This window comes from Aquila chrysaetos, chromosome 2 (genome assembly GCF_900496995.4).
Source record: "Aquila chrysaetos chrysaetos chromosome 2, bAquChr1.4, whole genome shotgun sequence".
Lineage (NCBI taxonomy): Eukaryota > Metazoa > Chordata > Aves > Accipitriformes > Accipitridae > Aquila > Aquila chrysaetos.
The window spans coordinates 14242387-14264902 of NC_044005.1; the positions used below are offsets into that span (position 1 = coordinate 14242387).

General features: G+C 39.4%; 1 protein-coding gene across 9 annotated transcripts in view; it reads left to right on the plus strand.

Annotated features, from left to right (window-relative positions):
* Positions 1 to 22516, plus strand: part of BEGAIN (brain enriched guanylate kinase associated) — a 164159-nt gene that overhangs the window by 109656 nt on the left and 31987 nt on the right. The window lies entirely within an intron of this gene.

Genomic DNA, 22516 nt, shown 5'->3' on the forward strand with positions numbered 1-22516 from the left:
GCTTAAAAAAGATATATGACTTTATCAGTATCGTGATCTAGAGCTCAAGCTGTGTATGACTGCATAGCTCCATCAATTTAAATGGAGATTGCATTTGCTGATGATCTGGCTGAGTAAATTGTACCTTTAAAATAATTCTGGTTAATTTAGTTAATAACTTCATGGGTTTTAAATATTTATGTTTTCATTAAGTAACAAATTTAAATAAGGTAATCTAAGGTTTTCTCATGCTTCTTAGATACTTTCACTCAGCTTTTATTAAGTGATTTAATAGAGCTTGGATGGTCTGACTTTTATATGCTGTCATAACTATCAATCTCAGTGTATTAATTTCCGATCTCCATGTGTCTGCAACTACAATGTCAGTGTCACTGTCACAGGCCAATTAATAACTGAGCGAGGAAATCACTGCACCATTTATGGGCTCCACATCTAAGACTAATATTGCAAGACACAGCACCACTCATTCAAAATAGTTTGAAGATGTTAAAAAAAATGGCAATGCCTTTAGTGCTGGCTCATTGCTAATGCTGCTGGGACATCATACTCACTATTAGGAGAAAATTTACAGAGAAATGTGGGGGTAATGTTTAAGGAAGGAAGGAATGACAGTTTTGCACTTCCAAAGATCTTTAGGTCGTGAGCACAGCCTGAGCTGCTTCCTCCTCCCCTGGGTCAGTACGATCAGTTGTTCCCTCCTCCCCTTCTGCCCAGCCCCGTACCCGGCATCGCCCCAGCAAGCACAGTGCACACACACAAATACACGGTTTATAGGTCCTGATGTACAGCTATAAGGATGCTACGATAAGCCCACCTTTTACACAAGTCTCCTATGTAACATTTGCATGGGTGGGCAGCTTGAAATGAGGGGAACAGATTACTGTGCTTTGAGAGTAAATAGGGAGTATGGCAACATAGTGGAGAGACACCAGCCTTCACTAAGAAACAGGAAACAAATCTTTGAAAATGTCATCATTCTTATCTCAGGAGTCTGTTTAAATAGCTGACAATGAATAGAGTACTGATGCTTTGTAACTGGCTAACAACAGGGCAGAGTTACAGCTGGATTATAGCTGATATTTGTTCATAAATATATGTATAAACACTGTACAAGGATAAATAACATTTGATCTCATGTTATTGGGTTTTTTCTCCACTCTTCCTTTGTTATATTCTTTTTCCTTTTACCCAAATCACTTAGGGATTTTGTCTTCATCTGTGGCCTAGCAGTTATTACATATGCACTACAAAAGATAAATAAAGTAGAGGCATTCTGATTGGTAAATGAAATAAAAAGATTAGAAACATAGAAGGAAGGACTCCAGAAAATCCATGCTTTTTTATCAGGTATTTCAGATCAAAGCAAAGAATTTTTAAACTGCATTTCAGCATCCACTTAAAACCCTGAGAAGTTATTTCAGAGAACAGCACAGAAGGAAGGAAGACTGGTTCTATGGAGCACTGTACCTTTCTTTCTCCCACTAATATGAAAGTCATTGAAGGTAGCTTTAGAGCCTTGAAGAAGATCAACCAGGCTCTGTACACCACTTAACTCCAGACTGCTTTGCCTTCTGAAACATTGAAACTGAAGACATAAATGAAAACAAATGTCAAATGGAAACTCTATTAAAAGCAAAAAGATGAGGAAAATAGTACCATTTTTTATTTAGATCAGCCAAACCATTTGATTTTCAGGGCACTCCAAAAACCTTCAATACTTCAGAGAAAGTTGGATTAAATAACAGCTGGTCTGGTTAATCAACAGCTTATGGTAGACTGGGCTCTTGGATACCTTTCTCTCTCTTTCCTGCTTAGGAGGAACAGCTGTGTTTATTTTTTTGTCTAATTTAGTAAGTTTGCCATTCCAAAATCAAAAGCCTTTGATTTCTCTACCTTTATACAAATCCAAATATATAAACCATCGGTTTACTTTCTCCCTCTGTCTCCTACCCCATCCCTCTATATACACACATATTTATGTATACACACACATATACATATACACTCAGATTCTTGCACAAGTTTTGACCATATAATGTGTCCAAATGCAACAAGTAGACTCCCGGCGCAGTGGTCCCTTGCTCCCCCTGCCTGCAGTTGACCTGGGATGCTCCCAGACCACTTTCTCCCTGCCCTTACAGGTGACCCACAACTGCCCCTCTCCAGTGACTGGCCCCAGCTCATAATTGATCTAGGACTCCACCTTGGCCTCCCTCTTCTAATGTTTTTTGGTATCCTGAATTTTAAAGACTTTCATGCCTTCTATTGGTATAAGGGATGTAAAAAATAATCATTAATTCATCAGCAGTCACGGAAAAGAAGCTGAAGTAGCAGTTATTTTTCTTCTAGGCTCCGCTTCCTTTTGAGTGCTAATCTATAAAATATTTAAAAATATTTGAAAGCACACTTCTGATCACAGCAAATGGTATCCAACTGAAACCTCTGTCACGTCAGAACTCGAAATAAAAATGTAAAATATAAACCACAGTGTCTATGTTGGCTAAGAGCTAAAAAATGCAATCCTGAAATCAGGGGACACTTTGCTGTATTAAACTGGGGGAGACTAAACACATGGCACGGTAGAGGCAGATGTAGCACAGAACTAAAATTCTGCTGTCACTACTCATAAAAGTCCTGTTCTTACCGCAGTCGGGGTCTTTAACTGGAGATTTGTTTGGTCTTGCAACCACTGGTTAAGCAGGAGAATACACAGGCTGTCCTCTTAAATAATTAAGATTTATAACTCTTTTATTCCATTAAGATGTGGGAAAAGACTAAGCAGAGTCCTCAAATTTTGCACTGTGATTCCACCACAGGACTGTTCAGTTAAAGAACTTTTTATAATATCTAGTTCCAGTTGTCACCAGTAGTCTTCACTTTCCCTTACACTTTTCTGAGTTTCCTGAGGGGAACCAGCAGATAAATCAATGCACTCACTTTGTAAACCCTTACTCACACATACCCCTTGGTCTGCCATCCCATCTCCTTGAGGGCCTTCTGCCAAGCGGAAAGCTGCGGTTCTTCACAGTGTCATCCCCAGTCCTGTTGGGTTTGGTTCCTGTTTTTAAGAAAGGAAATTTCTTTCTTCTCCCTCAGTGCCAGTTCAGGACCTTTCGGTAGCATAGACAATACCGAATGCTGTCAGACATCAGTTCAGACTGCTGTCAGTCCAGGCACGTCTGGACTCCTACACTCTGCGGTGTAGGAGATGCTGGGCACCAGTTCCACCAGCCCTGCCAGGCTCCCCGGCGCAGCCCAAGCCACTGGGGCTTCGGTTCTCACCTCCGCAAAGCCAGCATCATCCCTCTGCACACAGTGCATTGTACATTTTATCATCTATCAAGGTAAAAGCTGTTACATCACAATAATGCCTGACTTTTCACTTACATTAAGGCAGGCTGGGGGGTGTGGCTCAGCCATAAATTTGGAAGAAATTATTATATAAACCAGCACTAAAGAGGGATTTGTGTTAAGGAAGATCAGGTCTGAAACACTGCACTATCTGAGCACTGCACTGATTTTTATCCTGTTTCTTCCTCTGCCTATGAGCTGGAGGAGGACTAAGAGGGACAGCAAATACTTTAAGAGTATTTAATTAAGAGTTGTTTATCCAACTCTTAAATATCTGGGGCATTCCTGTCTGCTGGCCACAATATATACCTAAGCATCTCCAGCTGGGGAAATCCAAAGATGAATTAAATATGAGCTGGGCAATTTTAAGTGGTGCTCTGAGACTTTGTGTCAGGGGAGTGTTATTTTAAAGGAAGCAGCTTGCTGGGTGCCCAGGCCAGGAAGGTAAAAAATATGGAAAGTAGTGAGGAATTTGATGAACAATTTCAGTCAGGCATTAAAAGTATCTAACTACTGAGGCCAGCTCAGTGCTTTGGCTTTGGAATTTAAACCAGTCACTAGATTGCACCTGAGTCTCCCATAACAGCTACCAGTCACCCCATAATATGGTTTAAATCATAAGTGAAAGATGAAGGCAATGGAGAAAAAGCCTATTTCTGACACAAACCTAAGGAAAGCAGGAGCCCAGCATGTTTATGTTCTTGCATGGAACATGACGACTTTGACAGTGACTTTGAATGGGGTGATTTAAAGCACATCTTTTTCATTTTCTTTCCTTTATGAAGATTAAGTTCCTTCCCCCCCCCCCCCCCCCCGCCACTGTATGTCCCATGAAAATCAAATAGAGATGACCTAAATATACTTAAAAGGATTTGCATCCCAAAGACAAGAAAAGTTTAGAGTCAGCTCAACCTGACAGGCTCATTTGCTCACATTCAGTGAAGACAGCTGTGAATTTCAAGAGAAATTTATACTGGTTGGTTAGTTAAGGCAGAAGCCAGAGAAAGTCCATGCTTTGTGGACTAAAACAACTGGAAAATAACATTTCTAAGGAAGGAAATTACCGTAAATGCCAGAGAAACTAGTCATTTATAAAAATAGCAGTTGAAAAAATGCATTTCTAAGAGGACTTCAGGTTTCATCTTTTTATGCTTACAGGCATTTTGTGCTAAAGATCTCCATCTCTCACTAACTCTTTTCAAACTAATTTTCCAGGTGAAAAAATATTGCTAAATGGGTGATAGGACCACCCTTTTAAACCTACACACATTAACACCTGTAGCAACTACACAGGCTCAGACTGAGTAGATCTATTAGTTTTACAGTCAAATAAATGAATCCTCCTGGGTAAATTGGGAACATGACTCCACCTTGCAGGAGCAGCAGGCTTTCAGACATCTTCAGTTCTTTCTCTCTCTCTCAATAGAGATTCAGTTCCCATTGTTATCCCATTGTTCTGCAGCTGGCAGGGTGATCCTTCTTCCCAAGGGACTCTAAGGCAGTCCAGCCTCTTCCTAATTGCTGTAGATGAATACAACATCATGAGAGACTGTTCTGGAAACTACTTTCCTTTTTTTCCAAAGCCATGGGACTATTCTTCTGCTCTGTCTCTCCCTCTTAGTAGGACATCTTCCACAAGTACGAGAAGCCTAAGGAAGCTGTAAAGTGACGATGGACACTTCTCACTTCCAACATCATCTCTGCTGCATGATGACAGAACTCTTTCCTTCTCAACATATGTCTTATCTCTTGGCCCCCAGTATGCATTTCTGATACCTGAGGTTTTCGATCATTTTCTTCATCCTGATCTCCATGGGCTGGTCTCTGTCTCTCAGGGCACCTCCTGGGGCTACCATCTTGACCAACTGAAAATAGAAAAATCTGTTGTTTTCAAAGTAGCTGAAAATAATAGAAATATTTCTGGGATGTGGGTATCTTTGACCTTTGCAATTCTTGTAAGTGCCTTGGTCCTTTGTGATTATCTGCCAATTCACCACAAAGAAAGGGAAAGCAAGAAGTAAGAATAAGCCTGAAAAGGTGGTCTGTAGCAGGCACTTCACATCTCAAAGTCCTTCACAAAAGCTGGTGTCATCTATGAATGTGGAAAACAAGGCACAGAGGAGGGAAGTGTCTTAGCCAAGGTCATCAAGAAGCAAGGAGCAAATTTCCATGTAACTTCTAGGCCTTCTCTATCCAAATCCACTGCCAAGAAAAAAGATCAAAAGACTTTCTAGTTTCTCTTAGATCTAATTTACAATGCCAATCACTTATCTCGCATTTACAAAATAAATAGGAAATGGCAAAGACAGGGTTTGTCATAGAAGAAAGCAAGCAAGCATATACAAGAAGAGTATTTGTCCATTTAGTCTAGGTCCTTATAGGGGGTTTCTGTCATCTGTTTCTGTAATCTTTTTTATTTCTAAATAAAGAAAATTACTTCTTGGAAATAGTATAGCAGCTACAGAACTCAAACCCATGTCATTTTGTCTGTACAGGAGGGAATGTGGAATTAATTGAGATAACAAAAACAATTACTTTTGTGGAGAGAAAATGAAAAGAGGGATGGAGAAAGACTGATTTGTATATTGTCTTGTTCTAATTGCATCCCTTATGCTCACAGAACAGTACTACAGTTGTGTAGGATCATCAACATCATAAGATCTTAGGTCAATTTTATTATCACAAGTGGCCTGTACCTCCAGCAGAGTCCTTTTTGCTCACTAGAAATGTAATATGTAATCTTGTACTTTTTTCTTTTCCTCTTTCTTTTTTCCTCCAGAAACAAACATTTCTTCTTTCAATCTACTGTCACTAACACAGCCTCAGAAGATACTATTACATTGACTTCAGGGAATTAGCATCAATCAACACCATCTCTATTCCCTCCAGCTATAATTTATTTAGCATTTTTATTATCCAGCAGGATAATAAAATTATCTACCCTGGCAAGGCATACCACTGATGTGAAATGTGGGAGACAATAGGTACACAGAAAGACTATAAGCACATTTTGTCAACTTTATCTCAATTGCTAGTAGAAAGAGCATAGGCTGTGAAGCTAACTAGCTGGCTTAGAAAAGCTTTTAATAAGCTGATAGGTAAGATATTTTTTTCAAGCATAATTGCAGTGCTGGAGGAGACCAAGGAATGTGATGGCAAGTAAGTAAAACCATGCCTCTGGCTTTTGACAAGTTGGTCCTGCTGTCAGTGGGGTTAGCAAAGAACTGATTATGTTCATTTATAAACAGCAGATCCTCAGTGCTGCTGGTTTCCTAAAGAACTGGTCCTAAGTCAGCAGGATAAAACAGTTATAAACTGGGAAGAAACTTTTTGCCACAGAAGATATCTAGTGCCTGGAGTAAAGTCCTGAGCACTTGAAAAAGATGAGCAGCCAGCTAATTCATGCTCAGAGGAGCAACCAGCATGTGCAATGATACCCTGTTCATCCATATTTTATATCAAAGAGTGTATCTAAGCAGAACCCAGACTAGGAATGACAGGACCCTTCCCCAGTCTAAGGCCAGGTTTGTTTGCACTCACTGAATTTAGATAAAGTATCCCTGTTTATAACTTAAATTTGCTGCTCAGATTTCCATTCCGAAAGAGCTGGATAAAAGGCAACATGTGCCTTTGCCCTGAGCTCATGTTAGACACAGGGTATTTGTTGAACTGAAAACCTCCAGAATATTTCCAGATGACACTGTGACAAGAAGACCTTTAGCAGGAGGTGCAGATGTAAGCAGTCTTTATTATAATGTCCTTTAACTCACTGTATGCTGTGTAGATTGGCCTTATTACAAATAAGGAGCAAACCTCTACAGCCATCAGTGTTAAGTTGTATGAACTGACGTACCCTACTCAGAAAGGCAATATTCCTATTGACCACAATCAATGCATGCTTGCCCCCATGAAGAAACATTAAAGACCAAGACTAACACTTTTGTGCTGGGAAGAAAAATAATCATCCTGCATATGTTTTACAAATCACTTGCAAAAAAAACCATGCCTTTACTTCACAAGCAGCACCTTGACAGCATTTCACTAACCAGATTTCTTTCTGTGATACGTTATTAATTATACACCAGTGTCACTTCTGGTTTTTTTTTTCTTCTACTGGTATGGAATTACATTTCAAGCCTGTGACATGGGGTAGTCAAGGAAACAAATCTTTATAAGACCTTTGCTAGTCCAAGGTTGAATATGAGTTTAAGAGCAAATCATTCTTCAAGTGAAATGCCATAGAGCATGAGATCAAAATCCTCAGACAAAACGCTATCGCCCCACAATGTTATCTTTAATAACATTATACTGTTTGGAAATCAGGAAGAGAAATCAGATTCTGCTGCAGGTCATTTTTTGATCAGAAACCAGTGTTGTTTATTAAAAAGGATAAATTCTATAATTTAACTCTGATGGACAAATTAGATCAGGTCAGTAATTTAGACTTGAGGCTATACATCATTTCTCAAAGAAAAAAATGCTACTTATTTTCATAGCTCTGTTTTGCAGAATAAATCTTTTAAAGTGTTATGGACACAGAAGATGCATTGGTAGCACATCTATATACCCAGTTCCTCTGATCTACCATAAAAAGAAGAAAATGCCAAGCTTGAACATCCCACTATGAATTATATTCTTCTATTTTTCTTCTATCAAAAGGTCCACAGGAATCAGAGAAAGGGGTTAAAAAAGTAAACCTCTATATGCCTAAACTCTGTCCCCCTCCTCTTGCAACTTTTTTAGTAGAGGGGCAAAATGGATTATAACAATTTCAGCTGACAAATAAATATCTTTCCTGACAAATACCTTTCTTGCTTTGTTTTTCCCTTGGTATGTCTTCCTGAAAGCCATCCCCAAATCTAAATGACTTTTCCCCCTCATTCAAGCCAGGTTTTTTTAATCCTTTATGTCTTGGAATAGCCTTGGTCCTGGACTTGGAACTTGGATCTTGGAAACAACTGACCAGGTATACACAAGCACATCAGAATGTCTCAGTAAAGTATTTTCCCACTCTTCTCTTCTGTGATTTCTTACCTATGTCTTGGCTTTGTTTTCTGTCTCTTCTCGCTGATAGCTTTAAAGGCATTTGAGAGCAATTGCCTGAAGTATCTTGCTGGTCATGTGGTATGTGGCTTTCACTATCTGCTGTATCAATTTGCTGGATTTTCTTAAAACTGTTTCCTTCCTAGCCATATTTTCAGTCCTGCTGCCTCTATACACTTCTTAATTATTGCAGAAGATATGTATGGAAAAATACATCTCTGTATTTTGGAAAATTATTAATATCCCAAACATTCACAATCTGACTATGGAATTTTTCAATGAGCTTAATTTAAGTAAAAGTCATACTTTTGACTATTCTTCCCCAATGTACCATAGAATAATCTGGCATGAGAAGGATTAGAAAAGACTTGATTTAATTATATGCTCTGTCTGAGCAAATACAATTCAATTAAGGAAGATGTGATTATTAAATCTAAAATACATTAGCATACATCAATCAGCTGTATGAGCTTTAAATTAATAAATAGTTCTTCTGCAGTTAGCCAACTACTAGACAGAGAATCAGAATTAAAACCTCCAATAAAATTAGCCCAAGTCTCTCAATGCATTTTTTAAAGCATAGTTTACTGACTGAATCTTTATGCATCAGCTGTAGTACGCTCAATGAAGTTTGTTCCAATCTTGGGTGATGTTTAAGTAGTAATGGATTCTGTTTTGTCACAAAATGTAGGTGTTTGTGTTGCAGGACTAATTGAAGAGAGCATAGTACAATACATTGGGATGTTTTTGTCTCAAATTGCCTGATACTTTCAGGTTTCTTTCAAAACTTCTAAACTTTCCTGTTTAAATATTTTAGCAATTTTTCTTTCAGATTTCTAGTGTGGATAGAGAGAGATATCAAAGAATGCAGTGCGTACATAGACAAAGGACATCAAATACAGTAAAACTTTAATTTCTATACAAGATGCCAGGAAGGCAGATTAAAGGCAGAGATGTCTAAGTTATCAATTATTAAATCTATCTTATCAAGATAGATTTAATTCCTTCTAATACAGTGCAGCCTTTCAATACCCAACTCAAGATGCTAATGAGAGGTGTCTCAATGAGGAATTCAGTTTTGTTAGATCTCCAAAAACAGCCTAGTAAGAAAATGTAAGAGTGCAAAACATGGCCGTGTCAACCTGCTGCACTATGATTTCCCATGTGTAAAGCTCAAGCCACCCGACTTTATGGGGTTGACCTGAGGAGGAAGCTGAGTGAGCAAAACCCTCCCCTGGAGCCACCCCAGGAGTGGCAGTACCTCTCTGTCCTTGGCTGGAGTCCTGGGACAAGCCCACCCCACGAGCAGGAGAGAGTCCTGCACTGGCTACTGCCAGCAGGTCGCAGAAAGCAGAACTTTTTCTCCTCAGGCTGAATGTTCCTGCTTAATCAGTCCTTTTTTTTTTTTTTTCTTTTTTTTTTTTCTCCAGTTATATATTTCTTCCTAGAGTGCACTGGGGAGGGAAATAGTCTGTAGGCAGGAGACATGCTGACAGCCCTGCGTGAAGCTCTGCGCCAAGGAAAGCAGCTGTCTCCTCTTCCCTTCCCAGGGTGACTGGAGAATTATCTCCCTGTTAGATGCCTCCCCAGTACCTGCTCTGCTCCTCTGTGAATTTTCATACTGTTATATTAATGTCTCCACATGTCAGGGTTCCCAGTTACAGTGACGCAGGAGCTCAGTAAATATAACATCACGGGGAGAAAATTCATTTGAATAAGGCTTATTTTACTCTACAGTGACACACGTAATTGGCTTTATCTGCTGCAATGAGATTTTGATAAACCCTTGCTACATGGTCTTGCCCAACTTTCCATTGCTCAACTTCCAAGAATTTTTATTCTGGGTAAATAGGCAGAGGTGAAAAATAAAGAGTGAGAGTGAGAATATATTCCATGAGGAAGAAGAAATACAGGCCAGAAGCCCTTTTGGAAGAGAGTGCTAAAGGAGCATGGATCTGCCTGCTTCTTCCAGCATTTTAACTACATATACGCTTCCTTAAGCTGATTAACACAATTCTAAAGGCTCAGAGATTAGAATGAGGATTTTTAATGGCAATTTCCGCACAAGGGCTAATGCCAGCTAGCTTCATTGTCTCCAAGGAAGAGTTCCCAGTAGACTGCTGAAAGACAGGAGCCATCAATATAATGCCTGGTCAGAGACCCTCCCTATCCTACAAGGAAAATAGGATAGAAATCAGAATGCCCAGGAAAAGAGTTGCTAACTAGGCATGTGGCTTTAGGTGGCAAATCTGGGCTCTGTGGAATCCTCATCCATTTGCTATGAGGAAAAGAAGCTGTTTGGTTTAGCTGTACTCTGCTAAAGCAAATAGGAAAGTACAGGCTGTGGAACTGGTGAGGTATACCAGCCAGGCTATCAACCTAAATAACAAAAAGGGGATTGAAAGGAAAAAAAAAAGTGTTCTCATTTGCTGTAAAATCAAGGCATCAAGGATAAAACCAATCCAGTCATCAAGGGGTATGAAAAGAGACTCTCTAGCTGCCTATATGCCAGCACTAAGAATCTAGTAATAGACTAGAAGAATTAGAAGCAATGTGTGTGCACTGGTGCCGAACTATGACTGAAGCTCATGGAAAAGACTTGTGTGACTAAAATGTTAAAATTAGCTTGTTTGGGGTAGATCAAGTGGATTGCAGAGCTTGGGCATGGCACTCTGTATTGTGCCTGGTGACTCTAAAATAGTAGTCTTGAATATTCCTCAATTATTAATAGAAGGCAGAGGCAGATCACATGCTAGTCTGTGCCTGCTACAGACCATAACACTGCAATGAGTTGTGCAATATCTCCATAAACAGCTATTTTTAACACACAGGTGAAAAGGATTCTGTCATCTTTACCTTTAATGACCTATGCTGATGGTCACTTACAACCAGTACAGAGTTCTTTAGTAGTGGGTAAAAAAAATTATAGTAACAATTTCCTGATTATGAAAATGCTGCATTAACATGAAAGAATTCTCTCTTAGCCTTCATTATGATAAATACAGGGACTCATCTTTGAACTAAAATGAGTTGTAGCTTAAGGGTAAGAGATTATGAATTTATTATATTTGATATCTGTACACAGAATAAAATCCAAACCAGTGATATATGTATTTGATGCAAAAAAGAGTGAATCTTGCAAAACTGATAATTATTTTGAGCCAAACCATCTGGGAGAAAAGATTTTAAACACTTACCAATCACCATTCACATTGTTTTGCTAAAAACAGAACTCATATTTAGGAATAAAAGAGAAGAAAGCTATGATTAAAAAAATTTAAGAAAAGAAGTAAAAATTGCTATGTAAAATGGAAACTGTACAAGTAGCAAGTAGAAAGAAAAACTGTTAGCAGTCAATACCAATTACAAGCTCTGAAATATAAACAATAGATAAAGGAAGCAAAAAGATACAGGAAAAGAACTTGTAAGATATTAGGTATCATAACGCAGCTGAAGTTCATCTAACTAGAAGAAATGTAAACAATGACTTTGGTATTTTACCTACTAGGCATGGTGGAGTGTGCATTGGCTTTAGTACTGTAATGGAGAAGTCAATGAGCTTTTTGTGTGCAGGAAAATAAGATTTTTTATATCATGAGATGACAAAATATTTTGTGTTTTGACAGTAACTGAGGATGATAGGAAACAGATAACTAAAAATGGATGGTTTTAACTTTGCAACTCTTTATAAACACAGTTTCAGGTTTTGAAATGACCATATCAAACATAAATTTGAGGTTTTAACATGTATTACTAAGAAATCTGAGAACCATGGAGAATTTCTAGAAGATTGAAAGAAAACTAATATGCCATTATACAAAAAAATGGAAATACAATGAGCAGTGAACTAGAGGTCTTATCAACTTTTTTCCTAAGAGCTTCACTCTCAGCCACCTACTAGATTGACAACAAAGTTAATACAAGGAAGCACTAATCAGAGCTTAAGGCAAAATGTGTGCTTCATGTCACCTACTTCTAGCTTATTAAGTAAGTATAAGGGCTCAGCTAGTCCCCGGGCTTCTCTCTAGTTGAATAAAAGGAAGAAACATCTCCACAATGTGACTGTCATCTTGAAACAGGTGTCCAAGCACATGGGCATAAACACCCTTTGGGCACACCTCTTCCACTGACTAGAGACTAGACAAGCAGCTTTATCCAGTGCCTTACTTGTAGATGGTGGGGTGAGGTTAAGTTATGAGAGATGAATACCAGGCTCCTGTGACTGCAATAATACTCTGTCATTCAAAGCTATTAATCCCTTCCTATGTTCACCCTGGGTATCCGTGTTTCTTCTTTTGTGTCCTAAAAGAGAAATACACTTAAAATGATCCTTCTTAAGGAGAAAAAAAAGACTGAAGACTTCAAAAATTTAAGTAGAGCAGAAAAAAAGATAGTCCTGTCTATTAAAAAGTTGTGCCATGAAATTTGATTTTCTTGAAAACAATGTATCAAACTGGGAAGAACAGCAAAACAACTATTAAAACCAAGTCAAGAATCATTACTTAAGTATGCAGAGCTTTCCTCAAGGGCCTGAAGCATACTTCCTTTTCTAAATACGGTTTTCATATTTACAGTGCTCTGTTAAGCCAAGAGCACTGCAGAATTAGCAGATAGCTACCCAGTGCTAGGCATTTATGATGAGAGTTTCAGGTGCTTTTCTTTTTACATACATTATCTAAACATTATACTCATATTCCAGGCATGATTCTCTAAGTTCAATGTCAATAACTGTTTGGTAGTATGCAGGGGTTAGACAATATGGTCTTGTATAGATGACTGTACAAGTAGGATCCCTAAATACTATTCTATGTTTAGCAGGGTATAAAATTCCGTATTTTGCTCTTTCCTGGCTTAGCTGTTACTGTTGTTCCAACAGTACTTTTTTAAACAAAACAGTTCCTCTACCAAGGCCTGAGGGTTATAAAAGCTTTGATTCATTAAAAAGGGGAGAGCAGATTTAACCTGAAGTGAACAAAGGCTTTGCACAACCTGAAGGGTGTGTCTGTATCTTAAAGTCTGTGGGTTTTTAAATCAAAATCTGATGAGCTCTAAGGGCTTAGATCATCGTCTTCTAAGGTCTCAATTGTCGGAGAAAGCCTCAGAGGAAGGCCATTTCTACAAAGATCCTCCTACAAATTTTCTAAGCCTCTCCACCTGCTATCATCTTTGCTTGTAATCTTCCTTCTGCCAAACACACTAAAGTCAGCTCAGCTTTGTAGCAACCTACTGGGTTTTGAAGAGAGTTGCTGTAGTCCTATGCTGTGCGATGAGATTGCAGTGTGTCCACACATCTTTCCCCATCCTACTCAGACTGCGTTCCCTCCTCCTGCATCAACAACAGATGCCCTAGAGTAATTCTGCAGAGATTTCCAATACTGCTGCATGGGAAGTTCATGCTCATGATGTCAAAATCTGCTAACACAATTAGGAGAGACCGAGATTCCTGACTCTGTCTTCTAAATGATTGACTGTCTCAGAACTTTCTATTTGTGGTATTACACTATCAAGTGAGTTTCAAGCAAGTATTCGCCTGGAGAGGAAGAGTGACAAGATCAGGTTTAATAGTGTCAATGTAGGTTTCATAGTATAAATGCAACAGTTATTTTTAAGCATAACCTTGCATCCATAGATTTCAATAGCAAAACTCTGGGGGACAGATATAGGTACCAAAGTCAACTCTTAGCTGCAACTTTTTCATGTTGAAAATTGGATGAATACTTCCTTTTAATGAGATCCATGATTTTCTACTCAAAACACAAAGCTCCACCCCACACCTCTCATTCTGGAGTACGAAATGTGTTTATTGGCATATAGTTGCTGCAGGAAATAGTAGGTTGGAGAGCTCTTGGCAGGGGGTTGTTGCTTTTTGCTGTTGCGAGGGGGGGGGTGACAACACAGTTTGTTTGCATAGGCTCAAAAATTCTGTAAATCCTTATAAAGTTACATCACTTCTTATGGAGTATGAAACACTGTATTTTCACATTCCCCCTAAATTAGAAATGTATGCTGTATACTTGTCCTGGTAACACATAAAGAGTCACCTGTGTAGAAGAAAGCTGAAGCTAGAGCATGAGGTCCACAAGAAAAGTGGCCTCAGTAGGTGCCCTGTTACAGAACAGGACGAGGTATTGTCCTAGAGAGGACGGTATGAGTACAAACATAAAGAAACCACGCTTCCAGTGGGCTGAGGAGAGAGTAGGATATCACTGATGGGGAAGAAAGCTTTAAGTCCAGGCGGGGGGGGTTGAATCCAAGAAGTCTTCAGATGATTGACAGCCTTAATGGGAGCAGGCTGGTGGTTGGAAAATGATGGCTAGACAGAAAAGAGGAATCGTTTCTTCATGACCACAGTTTGTCAGTGGGAGGTCTGGTCTCACACTGGAAGAGTGTAATAGATTGTGAAGTGGAAAGAAGTAACAGGAATTGACAGCAGAAATGAAGAATGAGCAGAATGGTGATATAAACTGCTGTCTTTATAGTAAAACGGAACACTGGAGAATAACCTGTTTTCATGAATTTTCTACTAGAACTCCTGAAATACAATCAAACACCTGTACCAAATGAAAGGTGCCAGGAGGAAGGGAAAATGCTCTTTGTTGATATCTTCTATTTTGATGTGTTTAATAACTGTGTAGCTGACTTCTGCACAGCTTGGCTCTGGCAGCCAGGGTTATTAAATACCATAATAGACAAGTTAACTGACAATTTTATAGAAAACATTAACATTCCAGATATAGAGATTAGCAAGTTTGGCAACTTTGATAGAGACTGTATCAATCATTTGTATTACTGTGGCACTCAAACTTTTCTGCCCTGAGTCCCTGGGTACAGTACAAAGAATTAAAATTCAGCAGTACAAATATTTAAGCATGAGCCAAGTTAAACAGAGGGAGGTCTTGAAACAAAACCTTCTCAGCAGGACATTGTTGTACCAGGAGAGAGTTTTTAAACTCAGAGTAAAAGCTCTTAACCTAAGTGACTTTACACAAGCAATTAAGGATAACCAAAGGGCAACATCAAGAAATATTAAGGCATAGCTTATTACAGCATACACTGCATAAACGATTCTGAATTATATTAAATTAGGATGCCAAGAATTTTAGAGCAACATAGATTGTTTCACAGGGAAAGGATATGAAATGTCAGTACAAGCAAGGACTGGAGAGGTATCTTGGACATGGCACTTAAAGGAACTTTGAAGGCAAACTTCTATACATGATCTAGCTGGGTTTTCAACAATTCTGTAAAGCTAAGCATATAATAATAAGTCCCCAAAGTGATCAGAGTAGGAATAATTTTTTAGCACCCAGCTGAGGCAGACAGAGCAGAAAGCCTAGGAACAAAGCTGTTAAAATATCACAAGCATCTGTCAATCCTGTCTCGTCTGCTGTGTCCATTGACAGCAGAATGCTTTTCCTCTCTCTGCTAAGGTACCTTATATCTATCTCTAATTATATTTGTTGCAGGAAGACAGATGGTCCAACTTTTCAAAAAATATATATTTCCCTTATTATATCACAGTTGGGGAATCTGTTGGTGGAAGGAAGACTTTGTATGCAAAACAGTCTGGATGAGATTCATTCCCAAATAAAAACTCTTCTGACAATAGTAACACAAAAGTAGACCTTACCCTTCTGAGCTAGGAAAAACCTTGAACACACTTTTAAACTTGCCAGAGCCCTCCCCGTTGAGCTCAACATACACTAACACTCTTCCAGTTAATCAGCAGATACCGCCATCCGTTCTCATTAGACTAAATCAGTTCCCTGGGAGATATCCCAATAAACTGGTGATCCCAATTAAACTCTTTCCAATTAATTTGCTCTTCATGGGGGTTTTAGCGTTATTTCACTTAAATCCAGTCTGAGACTTCTGCTATCCTGTGTGTGACTTCAGCAGCACTTTTCCTATCAATAAGGGCTAAAGAATGCATTCCAGAGAAGGGATATGTCTTATGGAGATGCTAATTTTCAAAGCACTTCCTGATATTTGAAAGTGTGGGTGTTGAATGGCAAAGTGCTTAACTAGATTGGAAGAACCACAACCTCACTCACCAGTTCCCATGAGTGGTTGTCCTATTGCCTCCATGGACGCCAGGCTTATTTCTCTCAGGCATCTTCCACCTTTCCCTGTGTCCGTCAAATTTCCTTCCCAGAGCAGACCTCTCCAGCTGCTGTATGCTCACAAAGAAAAATTACATTTTACTCAGTACTTTTCAACTACACAGGGCTGTACTTAAGCCTCTCTTAAATATGTTATATACAAAACCTGCACCTTTTCCCTAAGCATAATAGTGGTTGGTCATAAGTGACTGCTTGTATGTTTGTAGCAATCATCTAGGTTTAGGGCTGAAACTCAGACACCTGCTTTGCCATAATAAAGAATGAAAAATGCCCAAGATGGAAAAGGACAGTTTCTGTCATTTGCCAACCCCCCAACTCTTACATTTGTTTTTTAACTACATCTCCCCTCAAAATATTGCTGATGGATTTAATACATAATTTTTGATTTTTTAACAAACAAGTGTAGAAGTCAAATAATTCAAGAGTAAGCAGCCAGGTGTCTACAAGATTAATTCCTTCATGAAAATTGAAAAAACACCTTACATTTGCACTATGAAAGAGAGGATAATTTAAATATATTTGTACAAAAGCCAAAATAAAGGGCAAGCAAATCTTATATTTCAGTTGTCAGGTTAACGTGAACACGTAACTGGGAAAATACATGAAAACATTGAGTACAGACCAACTAGTGCTCTACCAAAAAGGCTTATGACTTAGGCCAGTAGTTACTATCTTTCACTTCTGGTAGCAGATGCCTTCTGTATCTCTTCAAGCAAGTATCAAATGTTTCAGTTATTACTCATGGCCTGAATGTAGAACCAGCTACCAGTGTTCCTTATACCTGGGTCCTGTCACAGTCAGCTATACCCACAAATATATATTTTATTCTGCTATCATGTACATATAGCAACCCAGACAATGCTGAGTATCTCTACCCATAGAAGCAGAATTAGTGAATTTGCAGAAAAGCATAACAGTTAATTCAGTGAAGAACAGCAAGAATTACAACAGAAATGTGTCTGAGATACACATGGCTTTCAGGCATATGATTCAGGCATATGATTTCAGGCACACCATTTCCCCATGGAAAGGTGGACAGAATGGGTTTGTGGGGAATTCAGATTCAGAATAGGATAGATTTGGGCAGGTTTGGAATTGGATAGACTTGGAAGGGTAGACACAAAAGTCATTGAAAAAAAAAATGATTGCATGACAGACAAAGAAGTTAAATTAAAACTGACTTAAAGAGAAGGTGCCAAATATGTTCTGCACAGGGAACAGAAGGGAGTTACATATATGTACTACTGAAATAAGAAGGAAAAGGAAAATGTACATAGTAAAAATGAATCATCAAAATGACTATTTTCATAGGGTTCGGTCATCATTCCTGGAAATTAGTATCACTGACTGCAAAATTAGCAAAGCTGAATTCTTTCTGTCTAGAAAAGGTTTGACGCTTGCTGGCTTAGGAGGGGGGCACAAGCACAGGAAACAGAAGACGACATGGGGGGCAAACATTTATAGTATGGCCTCAGGAGGACATGGGACAGCAGTCAATGCACCTCTCAAGTAGCCATACGTCCCTGCTGCTCCTTGTAGTACCAGGATCAGAAAGCCTCACTCACCAGCGCTCTCCACAGCTTCCTTTCTCCTCCCCTTCCTGGCCTTTATCTCTTTTCACTCACAGTAGGCCCTGGCCTTCACCTCCTCCATCTTCCTTATCCTCTCCCAGGAGTTTGGAAAGGAAGGAAGGAGAGGAAGGTGGTTCTTGTGGGAAATGGTAGGGATTGTCAGGTACATGGCATACTCCAGAGGAATGGGGGAAAGAGGGTAGCAGCCTGCGACTCTTGTGTGGATCCCCCCTGAAAACCTCCTTGCCTGTTTCTAATCCATCATCTACAGTTCTTCCAAAATCCCAATACGACCTACCTCAGTGAGATGCTTGGCCCAGTTTTGCCACTCAGATATGAGGCTGGCCTCCCATTCCCAAAGGGAAAGGGTGAATAAAAAGACTGGTTTGATGGTGGCTCTTCTTTCTTACTTCTCCAGCTTCCTTTTTAACAGTATATTCCTCTCTCCTCCCTGTAATATCCTGGCTGGGAGAAAAAAATGTATTATCCTGTCAGCCTGGGAGGAGAAGACACCAACAGAAAAACTGATATGCAGAGACTTTCTCAGGAGAATAAAACAGATGACAGTTGTGACAGCAGGTGGGGGCAAAGTTTGATAGCTGACCAGGGATGAAGACAAATGCCCCAAAATTTCAGCTACCTTTAAGTTCTGTCTGAGATCAACCATGCATGGGGGGGGGGGGGGCGGAACACACACGACGGGACACGACACACAACAACAAAAAACAACCAGTCAACCAACCAACCAACCAACCAAAAACCCAGATAAGAACACAAACAAGAACTCAAGGATTATTTTCACAGGAGGTACAACAAAATTTGCATACATTATAGATGTTCCTCAGCCAACACACAGTATCTCTCTTAGTGCAATACTGGAATTCAATGAACTAATTTATAGATGAGATTATATTAGCTGATTTAACTTTATCTTTAAACCCTAAAATCTATGACTCAGTCAATTTTACATATCCTTCATCCAAAAATAAAGTACAGATTGTTCAAATATTTGCTTATACTTAAAGCTTTTCTTAATAAAAGGGCCAAAATTGTTCTTTTGTTGTAGTTTACCAGAGAACAGAAGCATCAGTTCAGCAGCCTTGTGATTTTTCTGCTCTTAAAGGAAGAGCTTTGCTGCAGAAAATATTATACAATTTCTGCCTGAAATTATCCCCTCAGGCCACCACTAATGTAAACATAATAGGTAAATCGCTTACTTTTTAGGATGCACCACAAGAGAAAGAAATAAGCAGTTATTGTGAATTTTCATAACATGAATATAGCTTTTTTGGGAAATCCTTGCAACACAGTTTTAACTGCTCAATTTTGAAGTAGCAGCAGGGCAAGCAAACAAAAGACGATTCCAGAGAAAAAAGAATTATAAAAAAAATTAAATTACAGAAAAGACAATCCCAGTGGTATATAGATTTCCATAGGGGTTTACATTTCATTAGATGTGTAGATAATTACCAAGGTAGTGCGGATGTCTTTCAGAAGCCTTTGATTCCCATCATTTTACATTTGCCACCTTCATCTGTGTTTGTAGAATTACACAGATCAGAATTATTATTATTTTTTACAGTGCTACTAAGCAGTACTATAAACCTTTGATGACCTTGGAGACTTTGCAGCGTGTCCACTCATTACTGAAGTGGCTCATTCCATCAAGGACTGAGAAGATGCTCAGAGCTATTTTGGTACCAGATACATCTCTAGGGCTGAGGATTTCTATAGTGAAATAGAAGCACTCAAATACTCTATGTGGGATATACAGCACACAAAAGCCTCGTGTACAACTTAAGCTCTGCAATGATGATTAAAGGGGCTTGAAGGCAAGAGTAAACAGAGCTTTGTGCAGGCTCTTTGCACCTGCATGAACATTCCTCTAATTGCTTAGGCTTATTTACTTTTCGTCTCACAGCCAGAACCTAGAGATAAGCTTCCACTGCAAATCAGCTTGAATAAAGCAGTCTGCACCAACAGCAGAGGGAAGTGAGCCCGTGAATGTGTTCATTTTACTTTGTAGGCATGAACAGTCCATTATTATAGCCAATTATTCCTACTTCTTCTCCCACCAAACACTAAGCAAAACATGAAAATTAAAGCCTCCAAGTTGGCAGTGCACGTACTTAATCAAAATGGGATACCAAGCAGATGACTGGTGGATCCAGGAGCAATGTCATAGCCTTTGCTTTCCAAGTTGTCTTCACCAGCTAAAGACAAAAATTCCCCAAAATAAAAAAATGGGGGGGGGGGGGGGGTAGGGTGACACAGACATGACACATGGACAGACACGACACAATTATATGTCTAAACAAACTGGCTAACTCCAGATTCATATCTTCATACTCATTATTTCTAATTGTCTGCAACAGAAATACATGATGTGGAAGTCACAGTATGTCTCTTGTAGTGCTTTCTAGCAGCCAGAATAAAGGTATTGAAGTTGTCATTGTTATAAACTTGCTGTACCTTAAATATATGTTCCACATAGAAAAGGTGCAGAAGGCATGAGTGGTTAAATTTAAATTATGGTATAACTGATAATGCTGGTTATAAATTAGTATTCTTCTCTTGTTAAGAGATGTTAAAAGGCAGGAAATGAAATGTAAGTGGTCCATTTTGTCAGTGAAGAAAAATGAAGGGCAGATCTGACCTCAGGCCTGTGCATGTTTGGAGATGACCTGTAGAAGGCAGATGACCAGTGCAATGAGAGCATTTCCTGACAGCAGTGAGCTACTCAGCGCCATGGCGGTAAAAGGAGATTGCAACAATCTGCAAAAGGATTTCTGAGCAGTGACTGACAGCATGTCAAAAACCCAGCTGTAACCTCACACATGCCCTGAGAGATTCAGAACTAGCTATTACCACTCAGGGTTTTGAGTTAAAACAGATACTTCTAATAAAGCACCAACTTACAACTATTCTGTATTAGAATCAAAGAATGGTTTGGGTTGGAAGGGATCTTTAAAGGTCATCTAGTCCAAGCCCCCTTGCAATGAGCAGGGACATCTTCAACTAGATCAGGTTACTCAGACCCCATCCAACCTGACCTTGAATGTTTCCAGGGATGGGGCACCTACCACCTCTCTGGGCAACCTGTGCCAGTGTTTCACCATCCTCATCATAAAAAATTTCTTCCTTATATCTAGTCTAAATCTACCCTATTTTGGTTTAAAACCATTACCCCTTGTCCTATCACAACAGACCCTGCTAAAAAGTCTGTCCCCATCTTTCTTATAAGCCCCCTTTAAGTACTGAAAGGCCACAATAAGGTCTCCCTGGAGCCTTCTCTTCTCCAGGCTGAACAACCCCAACTCTCTCAGCCTGTCCTCATAGGAGAGGTGTTCCATCCCTCTGATCATTTTCATGTCCCTCCTCTGGACCTGCTGCAGCAGGTCCATGTCTTTCCTGTGCTGAGGACTCCAGAGCTGAACGCAGAACTCCAGGTGGGGTCTCACCAGAGCGGAGCAGAGGGGCAGAATCACCTCCCTCGACCTGCTGGCCACACTTCTTTTTGTGCAGCCCAGGATACGGTTGGCCTTCTGGGCTGTGAGTGCACATTGTCAGCTCAAGTTCAGCTTTTCATGCACCAGCACCCCCAAGAAGAACAGAATAGGAACATCATTATGCCATAGTAAAAGTCAATGGTGCATCCATAAACTGACTCTTGTATGCAGCTTAGGTTTCTCTATCTCAAACAAGCTATAGGAGACATAGAAAAAATACAGCGAAGAGCTACAGGATGAGAAAACTGTGGAGCATGTTCCATGCAAAGTGCAAATACACAAACAGGACTCTTCAGCTTGTAAAAGAAATGGCAGAGAGAGGTGTATCCCAGGAAAGACATCTGAAAAGCCATGGGAAAGCAAGGAAGAAGTAAACAGGAATGATTTCTTGTTCCAGCCAATAAAAGAACCAGAGGGCATCAAATGACAGGAGCAAGTGACAGACTCAAAACAAAAAAGGGGAGGCACTTACCCACACAGCAGCTAGTTAAAGATCTTCCTGCCACAGGATATTATGGATGCTAAAATCACATCTGGATTAAGAAAGTGATAAGAAGATACTATTTTGGTATAATATCACCTATAAGTAAGGAAGTCCTTAAATTGCAAATTACCAGAGGCTGGGAGGATATTCTGGGAAATTATGACTGTGCTTTCTCTGTTCTTGTACAGCACTCTGGGCACTTCTGCACTCAAATAGGTAGTAGGCTAGATGTACCTCTGGCCTGACTAGTAGAATTCTTCTGTTCTTTAGACCTTCTATTGGTTTCAGTAAAATATTTAGTTTGGAAAATGTAAGCTGATGCAACCTATAGGCCAGAAGGGTAAACCATGAAAAGAAAATAAATCTGAGAGAGGAACAACTTGTATTTCATTCCTTCGTGGTTAGATACCTTACCAGGATATTTTTATATCCACC